This window comes from Vicugna pacos, chromosome 6 (genome assembly GCF_048564905.1).
Source record: "Vicugna pacos chromosome 6, VicPac4, whole genome shotgun sequence".
Lineage (NCBI taxonomy): Eukaryota > Metazoa > Chordata > Mammalia > Artiodactyla > Camelidae > Vicugna > Vicugna pacos.
This window is the reverse complement of record NC_132992.1, coordinates 46,644,057-46,659,806: the sequence shown is the minus strand read 5'-3', so window position 1 is coordinate 46,659,806 and position 15,750 is coordinate 46,644,057. Positions and strand designations below refer to the sequence as shown.

Genomic DNA, 15,750 nt, shown 5'->3' with positions numbered 1-15,750 from the left:
AGAGCCTTCTCGGAGTACAGGCAACAATAAAAACTGCAATAACTCATACTCTGTAGTGACTCTCATTTTTGAATCTGGATATTCTTTAATTTTCATAATCACCTGGGCAGGTAAATATCATTATCCTCATTTCATAGGAGACAAAATTGAGAGATTAGTAATTTTCCCATAGCTACCCAGTAAGTGAACTCTATGCCGATTTCCGTCCCAGACACCGGCACCCGGATGACTGCACTACTCAAATTTATATCACTAGATGGTGAGCACTTGAGAGAAACGGCATTCAGGTGACAGCCAAGTAAACATCCAGAAGTCGAACACGTGAAAGCAAACGTGAAGGCACAAAGGAAAGAGTCGAAACTAACTGGTAGGCATTTCAAAACAATAAAAAGCTAGTATTCACTGATTGCTCATCATGCGCTCGGCACTGTTTGAAAAGCCATTATGTGACTTAACCGTGCAGTCTTTATCACAGCCCCAAAATCAATGGTTAAAACTGTGAAGTCATCTTTGGTTTTTTCATTTCTTTCATTCTCCTATTCTCCACATCTAAGCCACCAAAAAATCTTGTGGTCTTTAGCTTTGAAATACAGTATCTAGAATCCAGCCTCCCACCACCCGGTCCATACCACCTGCAGATCACTGCAGTGGCCTCCTGACTGCTCTTTCTTTCCCCAGTCAGGCCCTCTTCAGTCTGTCCCCTAACCCAGCAGCCAGAATAATCTCCTTATATGTCAGATGGTGTCACTATTATTTTCAAAACTTTCTTACGCACTCTCATAGCCTACTCAGAATATAAGTTTTCACAAAGTTCTAAAAGGCCCTCCCTATCTGGCCTCATCCCTGCCACTCAACCGTGACTCCTACTGCTCTAGTCCCACTAACAGGGCTGCTGGTCCTGGATCATTCTAGATATCACTTTGCCTTTCTAAGAAGTTGTGTCCTTGCTGTTTCTTGCCTGGAAGACTCTCCTAGGTATCAGCAGGATTTAGTCAATTTGCTTCAGGTCTCTGTTCAAACCTTACCAGTGAGGACGCCTCCCTCCAGTCTATGGGAAACAGCAACTCTCCCCACAGCTGCCCCGAGCCAATGGCATTTCTCCCTGGAACCTAGCAGCATCTGCACGCACATTGTATTTGTCTGTTCATTCTGGAGACGAGGGGGATCTGTCTCCGCCATGTCAATGAAAACTCCAGAGACAGCTGTACAAAACAAGCAATTCTCCGACTGGGTGCCCTGAAATTCCATTCCATTCCAACACGATCTACCAGGGAGACAACATCAGATTTCAGAGCTTCAGTCCTACAAGACTCCCCTCCCCGCCCCGCGCATCCCCCATCCCCACCACACACATACTTCAGACACTGGTTGCAAGCCCACGTTACCTGTGCTTCTGACCAACTGACTGTAAGTCAGAGGTTTTTTTTTTTTATTGAAGTATAGTTGGTTTATAGCGTTGTGTTAATTTCTCATGTACAGCATAGGCCTCATAGTGACATATATATATATATACACACACACATACATATATATATGCCTTTTCATATTCTTTGTCATTACAGACCACTACAAAGTACTGCATTCAGCTCCCTGTGCTGTACAGTAAGACCTTGCTTATTTTACATATGGTAGTGCGTGTCTGCAAATCCCGAAGGTTCCCAGGAACCCCTCCCTGGGTTTGATTAGTTTGCCAGAGAAGCTCACCGAACCCAGAGAATCACTTTACTTGCTGGATCAAGAGTTTATTATACAAGGCTGTAACTCAGCGATCACCAGATGGAAGAGATGCACAGGGCAAGGAGGGGAAGTGTGTGGAGCTTCCACGCCCTTTCCAGGCCCCTCTCCCAGCACCTCCTTGTGTTCTCCAGCATGGAAGCTCTCCGAACCCCATCCTTTTGGGGTTTTATGAGGGCTTCATCACAGATGCATGACTGATTAAATCACCGGCCATCGATTCAACACCCCCCTACTCTCTCCTCTCCCCAAAGATTCTGACCCCGTAATCACGTGATTGGTTCTCTTGGCCACCATTCCCCAGGTGGGGTCCAAAAGTCTCCTCCTTACCATGACAAGAGACAACTTCACTGCTTCTCAGCATTTAGGAAATTTCAAGGGTGTGGGGAATTCAGTGAGAGAAATGAGGACGAATATCACAGTTCTTGCTATAAATCACAACATCCCAGGCTACATTCCCTTAGAAACAATGAAACGTTTAAAAAAATGTTAAAAAGTATATGCAATTTGTTGTCACAGGTCCATTTGTGTTAACATGAGTTTTTTTGGCTCCCTGTGATTCTCCCATAAAAATTCAAATTACAAAGGTTTTCTCCATTGATTACAGTGATTTTCACATATAGAATCAATACCAAAAAGTATCAATAACGATAGTCAAATTTGAAGATTACACAATAACTGAAAGTGGAATTTGTGTCAAACCCACGTTTCCCTACCACTGGATTCTCCTAAAGACTTCAAGTTTGTGAATGGGGTCACAGGTTAAATTCCAGTCTAGATTACTTCCACAGAACTCTAACATTAGCTCCCAGGGCATAGCATACCTAGTGTTCACTCTAATCTCTGTTGCAAATTTTAAGGGTTAGATTTCCCATGTGCTACATGAAAACATCTATTTAAACCCAGCATCCTCTCAACAGGACTGTTGTTAACATTAGTAACATTTTGCAGTCATATTTTTCTCTACGTCTGCTTTTTGAGTCTAGTTATTTCTCAAAAACGCAAGTGTGTCTGTTTCGTGTGTCTGTGGCAGAGACAACTGCTACTCAAGTAGGAAATTTCTCCTTCTTTTGTACAGAATTGTTGGTAGGAAGCAGCTAACCTGTGAAGGATTATATTTCCCAACCCTCTCTCCTTCCACTAAGCCCCCACTGGGTCCACAGGACTGCTCTCTGTGGAATGTGAGCAATCCCTTCCAGGATGAAATTAAGTGTCATATTCACAATCGTCCTCACCCTGGCTCTGATCTCTGGGCAGCTGAGGGCAGCAGGGGAATCTGACGAGACCCCAGAGAACTCAGAAACAGCAAGAAGGAAAGAAGGGATGTGCGGATCAACACTGAGAGGAGAGCCACCTAATAAACCTCCATTTGACACTATGTGAGTCAGAAACAAATTCTTGTTGTGTTAAGACTTTAAGGCTTGAGTTTCTCAGCCATGAGAAAGAGTAAAATAATGCCATCTGCAGCAACATGGATGGCCCTGGAGACAGTCATACCAAGTGAAGTATGTCAGAGAAAGAAAAATACCCTATGATATCACTTATATGTAGAATCTTAAAAAGTGAGAAAAAAGAACTTATTTACCAAACAGAAACAGACTCACAAACATAGAAAACAAACTACCAAGGGGGAAAGGGGGGTGGAAAGGGATAAACAGAAGTTTGAGATTCGTAGATACTAACTACTATGCATAAAATAGATAAACAGCAAGGTCCTACCGTATAGCACAGGGAACTACACTCAGTACTTTGCAATAGCCTATAATGAAAAAGAATATGAAAAGAAATACGTATGTATGTATAACTGAATCACCGTGCTGTGCACCAGAAATTAACACAACATTGTAAATCAACTATACTTCAATAAAAATTAAAAAAAAAAGACGAGTTTGTTATGGCATGCATTATGAATTACACTATTACATGTAGAAATAAATTGATAGTAACTATTTCCTAAGAAGAACCACCTACACTAGTTTAGGTTTCCCTACGAGGTTTGCTTCTTAACAAGTCTTCTCTGCACGTAATAATAACCATGTTTAATTTTTTTGTTTAGTGTTCACCCTCTGCAGTCAACTATAGGCTTCATGTAGTCAAAGGTCTTGTCTGAGTTTTCCTTCTCTGTTTCCCCAACACCTTGCCTACAGCCTGACGCATGTAGGTGGATACTCCAGAGAGGAATGAGTGACTGCTGAGCCCAGTAACATTTCTGCCTACTTGCAAATAGAAGGGAAAATAGGAGAATACAAGGGATACCACGTTGGTGAGTGTAATTTCTGATTCTGGGGAAGCAGTGTCATATCTCAAGTCACTTCAGTCACTTTATAGCATTTTGTCAGCGATTCAGGAGTACTGTGGATACGTGTGCAGACACACGCACTCACACGTGCTACAACCCAGCTCACGGTTCTCTCTCTTCCTCTCTTTTCCTGATTATCCTCTCAGTGAGGCTCACCTTATGAAAGTAACATCCCTTACCCTCTCATAATTGACTCATTCTAATCTTATTTCTTGGGGGAAAAAAATCCTGAGAGAAATTTGATGGTCCTAGCTAATATTTTTAACCCCCACAGCCAATAAATGTACTAGCCTGGGCACCTAACCTCTACCGGATCATCCCCACTGGGGAGGGGGAGCCACAGGAATAGAAGGGCTTGGTACAGGTTGTAGAGGAAAGAAATCACTGGGGTAGTGTTAGCAAAGGACATTTATTCCAGGATAGAAAATGGCTTACAGAATCACTGAGAGAGCCCAAGAGGCAGATTCTAGGCAAAGCCTCCAAAAATAACGCCTCATACTTGGGCACCAAAGTTGCTGCTGCTCCTTTCACTACTAAGCAACCAGCTGCTGGGGGTGGGAAGTGCCAGCTTCAGAACCACTTACTTTGTCTCTGTCACCATCGGTCCCAGCAAAATGATGATGGCCTTTTTCTCCACGCCTTCTCCTCCTTAACTGAGTTCCAAAATTAAGGCTCGAGCAAACCCATCTGATTGACAGAATCTATCACACACAGAAACCCTGTTGAAACCGGCCCGGGGAAAGAAGGCCCACTGCAGGGCTTTTGGCACAGACACTGAACTGAGCAACCCAGGACACGACAGACACCTCCACTGACCTATGTTCTACAGTGACTTTAAAAACACCTCCAGCCACAGGAGAATCCAGAGCCCTCCTCCTCCCAGAGTTCAGCTCCTCTTAAATGAGCTCCTTTACGGGCTACTTATTCTCCTGAGACTACGACCAACCTCCCTGAAGGTTGGTTATAAGTTTTTCCTTCCTTGAAAAAATTTCACCAGTCACAGGTGAGATCGTTGCCTGATAACCTAAATAACACCCAGTCCTAAGGACAGGAGATATCACCATTCTGCTTTACAACGATTCCTCATTCAACTCAGTCACCACCCAAAGTCCCAGCCTCCCAAATTAACCATCATGAAAACATGAATTCTTGTGCTCAAAGATCATCCACCCCTCCCTTCACAAGCCTTATTACTTTTCCAGTTAAAAAAAAAAAACTTGCTCTCTGATATCCTAAGTTTTCTCTGAAACTCATTTCCACTCACAATTCCTTTACTACTCAGACACCTGCTCTTTGGAAGACACACTTCCCCTGCCACCTTCACAAGAAGACGCTGGCTTTTTTTTTTTTTTTTTTGGCTTTTTTTTGCTTTGTTTCTCCCACACAGAGAAGTTGAAGTAGAGTAAGAAAGGCATAGAATTAGTGTCCTCTGGGCTCTTCCTTGATATTTTCAAACTGTCTCCACCCTCTGTCCACAACTGAGGTTCTCACCATTCTCATCTTTCATATTCCTGACTACATTAAAAGTCAGGAATATGATCCATTTAACACAATGGCCTCTCATTTCCTTGATACTCTTTGTCTATTGTATGACCTGTGCATATGGTCATACAACAGACCCTGTTATCACTGGGATCTGCACCTCCTGTCTGACCATCACATCTAATCCTTCCAGGCCACTTATTCTAGAATTACCATTCCAAAAAGTTCTGATGTCACTGAGGGCTCTTCTTTACCATAGCAGATTTTCACTATTCATCATCTCCTTCGTATCTTCATATCCCTCTTGCTCAGCCAAGAGTCAACAGTTTAGTGGTATTACTTGCTTGTGCATTACCTTGACTTTGTGTTGCTCTGTGCACTTCCTGCAAACATTCAACCCAACAAAAATTTCATTGCAAAAGAATGAAATTGGACCACTAACTTATACCATATACAAAATTGACTAAAAATGGATTAAAGATTTGAATGCAAGACCTGAAAACTCCTAAAAGAGAATGTAGGTGGCAAACTCCTTGACAGCAGTCTTAGCAATGATTTTTTTTTTGGTGGATTTGATACCAAGTGCAAAGGTGACAGAAGTAAAAATAAACAAGTGGGACTATTAAAAAGCCAACTAAGAAGCTTCTGTGTGGTAAAGGAAATCATTGACAAAATTAAAAGGCAACCTACAAGATGGGGAAAAAAAATTTGAAAATCATATGTCTTGATAAGGAGCTAATATCCAAAATATATAAAGAACTCATACAACTCAATAGCAAGAAAAAAAAAACCTCAAACAATCCAATTAAAAATGGAGAAAGGATCAGAATAGATACTTTTTCAAAGAAGACATACAGATGGCCAACAGGTACATGAAAAGATGTTCAATCATTAGGGAGATGCAAATCAAAACCACAATGAACTATCACTTCACACTTGTCAAAATGGTTATCATCAAAAAGATAAGAAATAACAAGTGTTGATAAGAATGTAGCAAAAAAGGAATCCTTATGCAATGTCAGTGGGGCTGTAATTAGTGCAGTCATTATGAAAAATAGTATTGAGGTTACTCAAAAATTAAAAATAGAACTACAATATGATCCAGCACTTCCACTTCTGGGTATTTATCTTAAAGAAAAGAAATCAACATCTTGAAAAGATAGCTGCACCCTTATGTTCATAGCAGCATTATTTACAATAGTCAAGACATGGAAGCAACCGAGGTGTCCATCAACAGATGAACAGATAAAGAAAATGTGATATATATAAAAAATATATAGACACATATATACATGCAATAGAATATCATTAAGCCATAAAAAAGAATAAAATCTTGCCATTCACAATAACATGGATGGACCTAGACAGCATGATACTAAGTGAAATAAATCAGACAGAAAAAAAAATACCATAGGTTCAAACTTGCATGTGGAATCTAAAAACAAAAAACCAAGCTCATGGATATAGAGAACAGAATGGTGATTGCCTGAAGTAGGGGGTGGAGAATGGGGAAATAGGCAAAGGGGTCAAAAGGTACATATTTCCAGTTATAAGATGAATACATCTTTGGGAAGTACTGTACAGCATGGTGAGTATAGTTAATAACACTAAACACTGTACTGAATATTTGAAAATAGCTAGGAGAGTACATCTTGAAAGCTTTCATTACAAGAAAAAATTTGTAAAAAATGTTAGCTGGATTTATTGTGATCATTCTGCAAACTAAAGAAATATCTTAATCATTACACCTGAAACTAATGTTGTAAATTATAGCTAAAAAAAACAAAGAACAACCACAAAAACTTGAACCCAGTAGCTGAACAGCACTGGTTTACTCAGCAATATCAAGCATAAGTTTATGACAGTTCAAGGAATCCTTTAACAATGCCAGGCTGCCCCCTCTACTACTACACTTCCCTAGTAAACTCACTTTCCCACTATTAAGAAGGTGGCTACTTTCACAATGCCTTGTGCTCCTTAAGTTTCCTAGACCTTGTCATCCTTTCATCCTCAGTTGATGATGATACTGCTTAATGCATAAAGATAATAAATGCAACAAAATGAGATTCTTTCATTTGCCCAACCCTGATTCTTCTAATGCACCTACATCTCTTGTCTCTATAATCTGCCTTCCATCATGTTACCATGGAAGACATGCTTCCACTCCTATCTAAGGGCAACTTCTCTGTCTGTGTCCTGAATCCCATCTCTTCTGACTACTCAAGGAATTTTTTTCCTGAAGTATTCCTTTCTCTCTCTCTTCCCTGTATTATCAGTTTCTTGTTTTTTACTGGATGATTCATTTCAACAAACCAACTAACATCACCAAATTTAAGCAACATTCACAGACACCCACCCATGAGCATAAATTATCTGGAATCCACATTTGCTTCTGACCATAGCCCATTTCCCTACAGTAGTTAAATTTTTCAAAGGAATCTACTCTGACTGCATCTACCTCTTCCCTTTACATTCTTCATTAAATGTACTCAAATAGTGCTTCATCTTCCTCACTCCAAGAAAATGGCTTTTAGTAAGAACACCAAAGACCTTCATTTTGCCAAAGCAAATGATAAATTATCTGTTCTCATTTTATCCAACCATTCTGTAGAATTTAACACAAATGACTGTTACCATTTCTTGAAAACTTATCTAGGTTCCCCAGTCTCTTGAGTTTCTCTTACTTAATGGACAACTATTTTTTGTAAGGACCTCCTTCTCCTCCAAACCTGAAAAATGTGCAAAGTTTTTAACATAGTCCTAGAATCCCTTCTCTCTTTCTATACTCAACCTATATGAACTCATTCAGTTCCCCATGGCTTCAAGTATAAAGTACATACTGACAACTCTCAAACTTACACTTCTTGCCTGGATGGAATTCATCCCTGAGAATAAGACGCCTAGCCAATCACCTATCATCTTGTCCATTTCAGATTTCCCTTGTCAAAAGAGAGCCTGTTATTTTTCCTCCAAATATACCCCCACAGTGGTATACATATACAATGGAATACTACTCACCCATAAAAAAGAATAAAGTAATGCCATTTGCAGCAACATGGATGGACCTGGAGATTGTCATACTAAGTAAAGTAAGTCAGAAAGAAAAAGAAAAATACCATATCACTTATATGTGGAATCTAAAAAAAAATGACATAAATGAACTTATTTACAGAACAGACACAGATTCACAGACATAGAAAACACACTTATGATTACTAAAGGGGAAAGGGGATGGAGGGATAAGCTGGGAGTTCTGGATTTGCAGATACTAACTACTATATATAAAATAGATAAGCAAGTTTATACTGTATAGCACAGAGAACTACATTCAATATCTTGTAGTAACCTATAATGAAAAGAATATGAAAGGAATATATGTATGTATTTGTATGACGGAAACATTATGCTGTACACCAGAAATTGACACAACATTATAAACTGACTATACTTCAATAAAAATAACAACAAAAAAACAAATATACCCCCACAAAAAAATCTTTCAGTAAATGACACCACCTTTCAACAGCTATAAAACCAAAACAATCTTACATTCATCTCAGGTTACTCGTTTCTCCTTACACCACATACCCAATCCACATGTTACTTCTACAAGATACATTTCCAAAATATATCCCAAATTTGGCAACTACTCCCATATCCACTTCTCCAGCCATTCTCAAGTCCATCTTAAGTCCTGCTGCCTGCATCACTGTAGCAACAATTCTGTTGGTCTCCCTGCCCCTTCTCTGCCTCCCTTCTGAGCAAGGGTGATCTTTCCTTTCTTTTTTTTTTTTTTAAGGTCAAGTTACACTGCCACCTCAAATCTTCAATGAAATGCAATTATACTTAAAACAAAATCTAAACTTTTTAGTGAAACCCCAGAATGTCTCTATAATTGGAAGGTCTCTCTGAACACAATCTTTCCCTCCATTTGCTTTGTTCACTTCCTTTTGATTACAATCTCCTTATTTCTGTCTTTTAACAGTTGGAGACCATTTCATTCTAAAGGAATTTGCTCTCGCTGTTCCCGAGAGCCCTTCTCATCAGCAAGGTCATATAACTCAAATTTCGTCTCAGCAGAGGCCTTCCCTGACCTTAGTAAATACCAGCTCCAGTAACTCTCAACCATATTTTCCTATTTTATTCTCTCTTGGTAGCATATAAAATTCCTAACTTATATTATTTATTGGTTTGCACGTTTACTTACGGTCTTCCTCATTTGAGTGCAAACTTTCTGAAGGCAGGAGCTCAATTTCCTTTGTTCATTCTTATCCCAAGTAATTAGAACAGTGCCTGGCTCACTTGATAATTACTTGTTAACAGACTGAGTGATTTAACAATTACATATCACAAAACCTAAGATGTCTTGCTCCAGAAACTTTACTTATATTCCACATTTCTGTACTTCTAGGAAGATCATAGAGATGACATGATTTTATCAACATGCTATCCTAAAATAGGACATGGAAAGATTTCTATCACCCATGTTCAGATAGTTTAGACCATTATAATATTTTTCAGCATATTTCTTAGTTGAATATATTTTAAAAAAAACTATACCAACAGTACTAAAGATTCATCCGGTCTTTGATACAGCCAAGCACTCATTCCTTCAATTTAATGTGTTCCCTTAAGACCCATATGTTGAAGCCCTAACCCCCAGAAGCTCAGAATGTAACTATATTTGGAGACAGGGTCATTAAAGAGGTAATTAAACTAAAAGCAGGTTGTTAGAGGAGGCCTTAATCGAATGTGACTGGTGTCCGTAGAAGAGATTAGTACATACTTACACATACGAAGGCACACAGGGGAGAAGATGACCATCTACAAGCCAAGGATAGATGCATCAGAAGAAACTAACAGTTGACTTCAGCCTCTAGAATTGTGATAAAATAAATTTCTGCTGTCGGAGCCACTAGTATTTGGTACTTTGTTACAGCAGTTCTAGCAAGCTAACTGACGGTTGAGAACAGAAACCAGGTAACACAGTATGCTTCGTTTGGTAGTGTCTGTGGCTCAATTACACCTTTTGAAATTAACTACAAGAACATTAAGATTCATAGACTTTAGTATTTGGATATCTGTTTTTTTTTCTTGCTAAAGGTTGGTGTATTCTAGCACCATTTCCCAGGTGGTTCAGATAAATACCTTTATGGAGAAATTAAAGATCCATGAAATGAATTGCCTGTACCACACCGACCTACTAGGAGAAGCGGAAAAATAACGCATTTTCCCTCCCACCCCTATTTCAAGTTTTCTGTGTGAGTGCAAATGTCAAAATTTAATCTTGTTCTTTCATTTATCATTTTGCATTGCGCTGGCTAATTCTTATTTAAAGTATCTTTGTAGCTCACGTTGTAGATTTTCTCAGGGAATATCTCAAAAGCACAGCTCGAGAGTGTTCCAATCTGGAGATTGCGTCTTTGCCATGGAAAACTACAGAGGTAGAGAACTGCTCTCTCAGGTAAACCCAGTGACTCTGCACTATGCAGCATCACTTGAATACTCACTGAAAGTGTCCACTAAGGAAGCTCAAATTGGTTGTGGTGGCTGAGGATTCATGAGGGTGCTGTGACAGCAAATAATCTGCACAATTTGCTCTCTTTCCACAAGCCAGGCACAGAATCTTTTTGCTGTCTTCATGTCTAAATAATGAGACAATACTTATAAATAGCCTTATCTTTTTCCAGCTGCAACTTAATTTAATATATGCCTATTTTATATATAAAAAGATACAATTAAGAAAATTAAAATAATTTATAGGGCCAGTAACATTTTCGTAAGATTCTGGTATATTTTCCTCCAGCCACTGCATATTAAAATCATCTTTCTCCCTTTCTCTTTGTCTTTTTTATTCTGGGACTTTATTTATATTGTGGACATGTTGATTTAAGTATCTGATGGCCACACCATATTCTAATGTGTGCATGTTTGTGTGTGCGTGTGTGTTCGTGTGTGTACGTATATGACAAAGTACTTTAACTTAACCATGACTGATAAACTTGAAGATGTTTTACTTTTTGTTTTATAAATATTCCTCTATTAATCCACATTTTTTTTAAGTTTTCAATTATCTCCTTTTGGGATAATACTCAGTGTGGATTTTCTGAACCAAAAGACATGCTAATCTTCAAATTTTATACATACTGTCTGGTTGCCCTTGGGAAGGTTCTATCAATTTACCCTCCAACAGAGTTCATTTCAATTCCCATTTGCTCACAGATTCATTGCCACTGGGGCATATTTTAAACTGCTAATGAATTTGTCTATATCTTCACATTCATTGACTTTGATCATTTCACCTATTATAAATCACCTAATCATTGTTGGTCTTTCCTGTATTGTCTTATTTCTATTTATATTGTGGTTATAATAAATCTTTGTCTCTCATCTACATTGCAAATGTCTTTTATCAGGATATAATTGATTAAAATTGCTTTTGTTTCTTTTTATCAAAAAGAAAAAAATGATGTTTAAATACTGAAACCTTTTAATGATTCTTGCCTTTGAGTATTACAAAAATAAAATTTATTCACTTCATTTTTATTCTAGTATTTTAATAGTTAAACATTTAATATTTGGGGTTTTATTCTCATCTATGGCAATAAGTAAATATCTTAAGTATTTTTCCAAATTTAAAATTATCTCAACATTGTTTACTAAATATTCTATTTTTTCTAATTATTGTAAAAATGCTAGCCTAAAAAGTAAATTGCCATTAGTTACTTGGGTTTATTTCTTAAATAACTTTTTCGTCTCATTAAATTCCTTGTCAATTTTGTCACCAATATTTTAATTACATACTAGAAGTCTACAGCACAAGTTTTATGTTATTACTCTTCTTTATCATAATTTTCCTGATGTATTCCTTCAATGTAAAAGTGTATTCTCAAATAAAATTGGGAACTATATGGTCACATTTCCCCCCCAAAAAAGGATGCCATTATGTTGGGAGCAGGTATAAGGTGGATTCTAACAAATGAATTGAAACATTTTGAGAGAAATGGCATCTTTGCAATACTGATACATCTCATTCAAGGAACCTGTTAATGGGATTTATTTATGTCTTATTAAATTTCTTTCATGAAGTCTTATAGTTTTATTTATTAAGTTCTTGTACATGTCTTAAGTTATTTTGGGGTATACTATGTTTCTGTCACTGTTTTGACAACACAAGCATTTTATTTTCAACTGATTAGTGCTGAGTTTTAGAAGTAAGCCACTGAATCTTATTCATTTATATTATGACCTGACATATTAATCAACTCCTAGTATTTCTAATATATTTATTGATTTGGGAGGCTTTCTAGATTGAGAAAATAATCTGCAAATAATAATAAATATAACTCTTCATTTCCAGTATCTATTTTTTTCCTGAATACTTCAAGAATAATGTCAAACAATAATGGTAATTTCCATTCCAGAACTTTGTTAAACAGTACTGAAGATAACAATTACTGCATTGTTTAATTGTAATAATAATGGATTTGGTGATTCCTCATTGTGCATGATGCTCATGTCCTTGTGTATTATCTTCAAAAGGGTACTCATATTAAAAAAAATAACACAACATTGTAAACTGACTATACTTCAATTAAAAAAGTAAAAAAAAAAAAGATGAAGCTATATGGAAAGATAAAGATGCAGATGTAGATATGTTAACATTGGTTTACAAAGATATTATTATCTCAAACCACTAAACTGAATAACTCTTCTTAGTTATTATTCTTACTAGCTATTATTGAATTCACCTCTCTATTTGCCTATGTAATCTTCACTCTTCTTGAGATAGCCTGAGTCCAGGTATCTCTCCTCCTCTTGTTTAAAGTGTGACAATATCCCTGTTACCTCAATCTATCCCTCTCAGTTTGTTCCCAACTGATAATCTCATCCATCCAATCATTTCAAAAATTCCTCTAAATGATCCCAAATGTCTTGGTCTAACTTTGGCCTCTCTACTTACTTCTGTTTTAAATTTTGAACCTCTGCTCTTATCATTCTTGCAATTCAAAATCAACACGTCCAAACCTGGATTCACCCTCTTCCTGACAAGCCAGATTCTTCAGCCTTTCTCATCCTCATTAAAGTCATAATTCCTCCATTAATTAATCAGACAAAACCCCACAGCATCATCTCCAACTAACTCCTCCCTCCTGTCCTCCGGCCCTCTCACTGCCAGTGCTTGTGGACTGGCCTCCTCACCTTCTGCTCATGTCTACTGAAAAAGTCTCCTGATGCACCCAAAGCTCACCTCCTCCATGTTGCTAGACACATGGAATTGCTGGTCATGTTACTTCCTTCCTAAATTCCTCTACAACGTACAACATTTATAGAATAATGTTCAAATCCCTTTGCCTGGCATTTGATGACTGATTTGCTTTCCCAGATAAGCTGGGTCCAGGGCCCATTAAATGACCTATAGTCTGAGTCCCTTGGCCAGGCACCAGCATGTATCATCTTTTGTTTCTGGGATATGGTGACTGGTGACCACTGAAAGCATTTTACAATATGCAGATCAAAACCTCTTCAGGGTATCCTAAGAACTAAATCATAATAACAGGATCATAGGGGCTGCTGGTTATAAAATCAACAGTATAATCACCAGGGAAACTTGGGGAGACTCAAAGAAGATGGGAGTCAGTTTCTGAAATAATCTTTGAGCTAATGTTCAGGTACCTACGTGGACATTTACACTTCAAAAATCTTTAACCAAATGCACCTTTCTAGTTATTTTTTCTACTTCCTCACGGGCTCCTGGGAAACCAAAGGCTTCCTAGTGTTCTCTGAATAATCTCAGCTCTTACATCAAATGACATTTGCTGAAGGTGGAGGTAATGCGGGCTTTGCCTAAAGCCGAATCCAAGTCAGTCTGGGCACAGCAGCTATTAGGAAGCCTCCACTTGCTGTGCCTGCCCATCATCAGAAGACGGCTCCAGAAAGCATCTTGAGGCCCAGCTGGCACCAGAGGTGCTTTGTGAGGAAAGCAATCCATCCTCCTAACAGCAGTGCGCACTGTCCTGCACAGCACAAATGCTCAATAAAAAGTCACTTAATTGAACTAAATTTGCTAAGAAAACTGAGGATATGCTAATGTAAAATTTAAAAAGTTAGCCCCAAAGTGAGATGATGCTACAAGCCCATCAGGGCATAATTATTAGAGAGATTTCTCGTGTTATCTTCACGTGGTGAAAGAACTAATGGGGGGGAGTGTTAGTTACAGGGCGAAGTGGTCCTGGGAAATGGGATGTAAAAAGAGAATTTGTGGCCCTGAGAGGTCTGCCTTGTCTGGGGAGCAACGTTTCTCCTTCTACTTTGAATATCTTCACCAGGAAGCCGAGGCAATGCTTGCTCTAGTTTAGCAACAAACAAAAGGGCCCCAGGGGCTAAAATTATTTTTATAGAAATAGAGGGAAACTTCCTCACTAAGACTTAAAAATGTCAATTAAAACTAAGACAAATATACAGGATGAAGGCAACAAGAAAACACCATCCAATCAGAGGGACAGGGGATAAAATCACTTCAGATTTTGAGTTGACTGTACACTTGATGTTAAATGATGCCTCTCAAAATGAAGTGTGGAACTGCCTCAACGTAACAAGGAGACTCTGCCTGTTCAGGATGAAATACACAACTACTTTGATATGCAACAGTGCCGTCAGCAGCAGAGCAGAGGGCACAGCAACGGTGTGGTGGTAATTCTGCTAGACTCTCCCTCTCCAATCTGCCAGGACTACCGCGTTCAACTTCCAGAGAAATATTAACATGTGCTCAATACCCAGAAGAGGATGGCCCAAATGATAAATCATGACATATGAAGAGATAAAATAACTTGGGATTTTAGCCTCAAATAGAAAAGATTTAGAGAAATATGTTTCCTGGACCTAAATGCCTAAATGGTTCTCATTTGAAAGAGAGAGTCCTTTTGAATACCTCCAACAAGGCTTAGACTCTTCCAATGCGAGGAAGTAGCAAGATTGTTGTTTGGGACTTAAAATATGGAAAAAGGCTTTTAACGAGCTCTCCAACAATGTAATCATATAAAAACAACTGCTAAGTATCGTTGAGAGTTTTCTTCCAGGCACTCTGCCACGCTTTACGTGCATCATCTCTTTTAATCCCCTCAACCACACTGTGAGGTGAGTATTATTGCTAACTCCATTTCACAGTTGAAGAAACTGAAGCATAAAAAGGCTCCGCTCTCTGAGCTTGCAAAGGTAGAACAGACAGACCCAGT

The 15,750-nt window shown here is 38.4% G+C and overlaps 1 protein-coding gene across 5 annotated transcripts in view; it reads right to left on the bottom strand.

Moving 5' to 3' along the window:
• LRFN5 (leucine rich repeat and fibronectin type III domain containing 5) overlaps positions 1–15,750 on the bottom strand; it is a 346,581-nt gene that overhangs the window by 176,673 nt on the left and 154,158 nt on the right. The window contains exon 1 of one of the 5 annotated variants that reach the window (XM_072962970.1): positions 10,306–10,335. The exons of the other annotated variants lie outside the window; for them this stretch is intronic. The gene's annotated coding sequence lies outside the window, so the exon portion shown is untranslated. Of the gene's footprint in view, positions 1–10,305; positions 10,336–15,750 lie in introns of those variants that run through there. 5 annotated transcript variants of the gene reach the window in all.